The following is a 6,785-nucleotide window of genomic DNA, read 5'->3' on the forward strand; positions in this document are numbered from 1 at the left end:
GAGTTGTTTCAAGAAACAATCATTGAAGCGGAAAATGATGACAGATTTGTATCGATTGGTCTCGAGCCAATATATTGGGGCCACAACCTTGTCGAGAAACATGCTGGAAAGATCTACACTCGGGGAATTTTCTTCAAGTTCCAAGATGAAATGCACAATTCAACAGCCTTTGGAGTTGAAGTAATAGAAGAAAACAAAATTTATAACCTGAAGAAGAATTTCAACTACAAAGGGCAAGAATTCCATCAGCAGTCTTTCCGTGTAGAAGTTGACAGAACAAAAGAGTTGTTTGATTGCATCTGTGGGAAGTTTGAACGAGATGGCATACTTTGTCTTTGTCATGTTTTACGACTCTTCACACAGTTTGACATAAATCAAATCCCAGATCATTACATCAACAAGCGATGGACCAAAGAATATAGAGAAACTGAATTACTCAAACACAAGAAAAGAATGATTGATGAAGGCGCAGGTAGTGAAAGCTCACAGGTATCAATGAGGTATGCAATTGTAATGAACAAGGTGTCAGACTTGTGTGCAGAAGTATGCAAAGATGCCAACAGCAGCAAAGAGTTCTTGGAGGAGATACAAAAACTTCAAGAGAAATACACATTGAAGCATAAAACACAACCTGCACAAGGAGCTCCGCCTCATGAAGAACCACTGAAAGATCCGCCAATAAGAAGCAACAAATCAGTAGACAAAGGTGATAGACTGAAAAGGCAATCAGAAAAGAAGACAAACAAGAAGAAAGCAAAAAAAAAGAATGCTGATGATAAAAGTGATCTTCCTTGATTGATGATTTTGGCTATATGTAATAATTCTATTAGGTCATACACATTCATATTCGAGGTGCAACAAAAAGCATATTCTGTGTGTTGGTATACATTAGTTTATGATTGTGATTGCTATGTATGTCCAGACTATTATATAAGGGATTCATATGTATGTCCAAACTATTATTATGAACTTTATTTATGTCCAGAATACTATATATGTGGAATGTCAGATCATCAACCAAAATGATAGATTGAAAATTAGTTGTAAAAAAGCATATTATTTGAGATAAAAACAACGATTAATTTTTTTCATCGAACATAATCCAAAAAAGGCCTTCCCTTGATATCAAACATAATGCATAAGATGATACATAAAAAAAACATATAGTTTTCATACAAAAAAAAATTCTTGACCCTGCTAAAATTTGTAAGAAAAGAAGATTGTTTACGATGAAACAACAAGGAAATTTCATATTATGATACATAAGATTTATATACGAATAAAAAAAAAGACTTTTATTTTATTTTTTTAAAAATAAAATTAGATTTCATTGAAGTAATAAAAAATGAAAATATTGAATGAATATAGTGTAAAAATTGCAATGTAATAATCGTAGCAATAAAATGGAACAACAAAAAAACGCAGTGGCGGGCCCGACAGCACACCCCGTGTGGGGAGCCCCAGCGCCGCGTCCACCAAAAACCCCACCCGCCGCCACCGCTCCACAATTGGTGGAACAACTTCTAGGATGATTTGGAACAAACAAATGGTTGTTTGTAAAAGGAACAAACCTAGTGATCTAAAAGGAACAAACCACATGCTGAGAGGAACAAACAACAGCAACGTGTTGGAACCAACTTTTGGTTGTGAAGGAACAAACCTCATGATCAGGGATATGAAGGAACAAAACCACATGATAGGAACAAAAACAAAAATATGTTGGAACATGATAGGTAGGAACAAAAACTTAAGGAACAAAACCACATGATAGGTAGGAACAAAAAACAAAACATGTTGGAACAAACACCTAGGGAACAAAAACACATGATTGGGATGGAACAAAAACAATACAATGTTGGAACAACATATGTGACTGCATGAAACATAAAAATTGGAACAAAAACTAATGTTCTAAAAGGAACAAACCACATGGATGAGAGGAACACATCTTGTCTACGCAAAATAACAAATAAATAATGCGTTCGTAAAATAAATCTCATCAACATAGGGTATAACAAATACACTTGTGAATAAAAGGAACAACAACCTAGACGAAGGGGAACAACATCCTAAATGGAAGGGAACAAGAGCCTACACGAAAAGGAACAATAGCCTAGAGGGAGGGGAACAACAACCTAGACAGAGGAGAACAACATCCTAAACGGAATGGAACAAGAGCCTATATGAAAAGGAATAACACCCTACACACAAAGGGGAACAACAACCTAGACAGAGGGGAACAACATCCTAAATGAAAAGGAACAAGAGCCTAGACGAAAAAGAACGACAACCTGAATGGAGGGGAACAACAACCTGGACGGGGAACAACAACCTACATGGAAGGGAACAACATCCTATACGGAAGGGAACAAGCGCCTAGACGAAAAGGAACAACACTCTACACGGAGGGGAACAACAACCTAGACAGAGGAGAACAGCATCCTAAACGGAATGGAACAAGAGCCTATATGAAAAGGAATAACACCCTACACAAAGGGGAACAACAACCTAGACAGAGGGGAACAACATCCTAAAATGAAAAGGAACAAGAGCCTAGACGAAAAAGAACAACAAACTGAATGGAGGGGAACAACAACCTGGACGGAGGGAACAACAACCTGGACGGGGAACACCAACCTACATGGAAGGGAACAACATCCTATACGGAAGGGAACAAGCGCCTAGACGAAAAGGAACAACACTCTACACGGAGGGGAACAACAACCTACACGGAGCGGAACAGCATCCTAAACGGAATGGAACAAGAGCCTATATGAAAAGGAATAACACCCTACAAAAAGGGGAAGAACAACCTAGACAGAGGGGAACAACATCCTAAATGAAAAGGAACAAGAGCCTAGACGAAAAAGAACAACAAACTGAATGGAGGGGAACAACAACCTGGACGGAGGGAACAACAACCTGGACGGGGAACAACAACCTACATGGAAGGGAACAACATCCTATACGGAAGGGAACAAGCGCCTAGACGAAAAGGAACAACACTCTACACGGAGGGGAACAACAACCTACACGGAGCGGAACAGCATCCTAAACGGAATGGAACAAGAGCCTATATGAAAAGGAATAACACCCTACACAAAGGGAAACAACAACCTAGACAGAGGGGAACAACATCCTAAATGAAAAGGAACAAGAGCCGAGACGAAAAAGAACAACAAACTGAATGGAGGGGAACAACAACCTGGACGGAGGGAACAACAACCTGGACGGGGAACAAACAACCTACATGGAAGGGAACAACATCCTATACGGAAGGGAACAAGCGCCTAGACGAAAAGGAACAACACTCTACACGGATGGGAACAACAACCTACACGGAGCGGAACAGCATCATAAACGGAAGGGAACAAGAGCCTATATGAAAAGGAATAACACCCTACACAAAGGGGAAGAACAACCTAGACAGAGGGGAACAACATCCTAAATGAAAAGGAACAAGAGCCTAGACGAAAAAGAACAACAAACTGAATGGAGGGGAACAACAACATGGACGGAGGGAACAACAACCTGGACGGGGAACAACAACCTACATGGAAGGGAACAACATCCTATACGGAAGGGAACAAGCGCCTAGACGAAAAGGAACAACACTCTACACGGAGGGGAACAACAACCTACACGGAGCGGAACAGCATCCTAAATGGAATGGAACAAGAGCCTATATGAAAAGGAATAACACCCTACACAAAGGGAAACAACAACCTAGACAGAGGGGAACAACATCCTAAAATGAAAAGGAACAAGAGCCTAGACGAAAAAGAACAACAAACTGAATGGAGGGGAACAACAACCTGGACGGAGGGAACAACAACCTGGACGGGGAACACCAACCTACATGGAAGGGAACAACATCCTATACGGAAGGGAACAAGCGCCTAGACGAAAAGGAACAACACTCTACACGGAGGGGAACAACAACCTACACGGAGCGGAACAGCATCCTAAACGGAATGGAACAAGAGCCTATATGAAAAGGAATAACACCCTACAAAAAGGGGAAGAACAACCTAGACAGAGGGGAACAACATCCTAAATGAAAAGGAACAAGAGCCTAGACGAAAAAGAACAACAAACTGAATGGAGGGGAACAACAACCTGGACGGAGGGAACAACAACCTGGACGGGGAACAACAACCTACATGGAAGGGAACAACATCCTATACGGAAGGGAACAAGCGCCTAGACGAAAAGGAACAACACTCTACACGGAGGGGAACAACAACCTACACGGAGCGGAACAGCATCCTAAACGGAATGGAACAAGAGCCTATATGAAAAGGAATAACACCCTACACAAAGGGAAACAACAACCTAGACAGAGGGGAACAACATCCTAAATGAAAAGGAACAAGAGCCGAGACGAAAAAGAACAACAAACTGAATGGAGGGGAACAACAACCTGGACGGAGGGAACAACAACCTGGACGGGGAACAAACAACCTACATGGAAGGGAACAACATCCTATACGGAAGGGAACAAGCGCCTAGACGAAAAGGAACAACACTCTACACGGATGGGAACAACAACCTACACGGAGCGGAACAGCATCATAAACGGAAGGGAACAAGAGCCTATATGAAAAGGAATAACACCCTACACAAAGGGGAACAACAACCTAGACAGAGGGGAACAACATCCTAAATGAAAAGGAACAAGAGCCTAGACGAAAAAGAACAACAAACTGAATGGAGGGGAACAACAACCTGGACGGAGGGAACAACAACCTGTACGGGGAACAACAACCTACATGGAAGGGAACAACATCCTATACGGAATGGAACAAGCGCCTAGACGAAAAGGAACAACACTCTACACGGAGGGGAACAACAACCTACACGGAGCGGAACAACATCGTAAACGGAAGGGAACAAGAGCCTAGAAATACTTGGATTACAGTTGTACAAACAAGATAAAAAAAATTAAGGAAACACAACTTGGGTTGTGAAATAAATTAGGGAATACATGGAATAAATACTAAGGTTGTAGAAAACAAAAAAAATAACAATTATTACAAGTTGGAGAAATAAAAATACCAATCTTCTTGAACTACAACTCTAAAAAAAAGATTAAAATTATTACAAAAAAAAATAGAGAAGAAACTACTATTATAAATAGAAGAAATTCTTCTCTTTCTAAATAATATGAATATCCAGTCCTATGTAACTTCTATTAGCCACCACCCTTGCAATGAATAAGTCTCCTGGTAATATGTTGTTGTCCACCCGTAAATCAGCCCAGTGTTCACGGAAAATGATAGTGCCATCATCTCTTATTTTGTAAGTTCCTTGGACAGAATATTGATTGTATGCATAAATACAATCGCCCTTCCTTTTTAGAACAACATTACTTTTGATAGCTTCGAATGGAACTACCTACAGGATCATTAAAAAAAAAATTCTCAAAACTAGTGATGATAAAAAAAAAACGATTAAGAAAAAATTAGAAATAAGAATAATAACAACAATTGTAAAAAAGAAAAAAAAAACTAACCCAACAGGCGTATTCACTACTCACTAGCCTGTGAATAATGAAATTAGGAGCATTGTTGTGATAATGCTGACTACTCATGTACTCCCTATAGCGAGTGACAAGTCTGTTCATTTCTGCTTGGGAAAAAACTGTTGCTTCCATGAAAAAAGTGCTACGGAACGCTTCTTCACAATCAGCGGGTAGGTTATGGCACTCTATCAAATAAAAAAATATCCTATAATTAGTAGTGAAAAAAAATAAAAAATTTAAAAATTAATGATACAAAGATAAAAAAAAATTACCAGGGAATCCAAACCAATATTTTGGTTGATCTATTCCAACAATTACGGAGACATTAAAGATGTCTTCATCTTCATCATATGAAAATTTGATCGTATCTCCAGCAGTGATACGAAATGCTTCTAACAAGGACAAATAATAAGGTCCTTCGATGGAAAAGTATGTATCGCAATCATGCAATAATAGATGATGTGTTGTGAAGACATCATCAGGTGCATGCAAGTGGGGAGCTGGTCTACCTACAGCTTTCATTATTTTTGATGGACATAAAAATTTAATCCTTGTATAGTAACAGCAAGGGAGAATCTGCATATATTTTTTTAAGAACAAATAAGATAAGTACAATAAAAAAAATTTATGAAATAAATTATGAAAACTTTTATAAAAAAATACGTACAGAATATTCTTCGAAATCTTACGCAACATCTTGACAGAAAACTCTGTACAATATCTAGATGGCCGGGTGCACAAGTTTCTGGGTTGGGAGCATTCCGAGCATGAACCCATACCTTCAGCAGTAGACAAAGCTACACAAAAAAAGGAAACATATTAAAAGTAGGAAAAAAGATCATACAAAAAGTTCTTATTACAAAAATTATGAGGAGCAAACACAGAATTTGCGCAAATGAGCGACAAATAGATATGATGAAGTGACAAAGACATATTTTTTAAGTGGAAAAATAATCTCATATTATAAGATATTATGCGATCAGAAAAAAGAAATCCATACAATGATCTATTTTTACAAGGTAGTATATGGTGGGGAAAAATTATAAGGCACTATGCATGGTGTCTGCTTTTTTAGAATAGCAATGTGTCGTCCCCAAAAAAGATGCCCCACAAAACTAGTTCAAAAAGGTACAGTATACTTGACACATACAATTAATTCAGTGAAAAACTATTCCTTACAAAAACATCAGTATTAATGATGCAGTGAATTCATATTGAAAAACAGAGTCCTTACAAAAAACTTACAAAGGCAGCACAAGGA

At 38.7% G+C, this 6,785-nt stretch overlaps 1 long non-coding RNA gene across 1 annotated transcript; it reads right to left on the reverse strand.

The window, feature by feature from the left end:
• Nucleotides 1-4,937: 4,937 nt before the first annotated feature.
• Nucleotides 4,938-6,211, reverse strand: LOC127298415 (uncharacterized). Its single transcript, XR_011744408.1, has 4 exons — nt 6,192-6,211; nt 5,797-6,100; nt 5,516-5,709; nt 4,938-5,397 (listed from the first exon to the last, which is right to left on the reverse strand). It is a non-coding gene; the product is annotated as an uncharacterized lncRNA (long non-coding RNA).
• Between the last annotated feature and the right edge of the window lie 574 nt (nt 6,212-6,785).

Source organism: Lolium perenne, chromosome 4, assembly GCF_019359855.2.
Source record: "Lolium perenne isolate Kyuss_39 chromosome 4, Kyuss_2.0, whole genome shotgun sequence".
NCBI classification, from domain to species: Eukaryota; Viridiplantae; Streptophyta; class Magnoliopsida; order Poales; family Poaceae; genus Lolium; species Lolium perenne.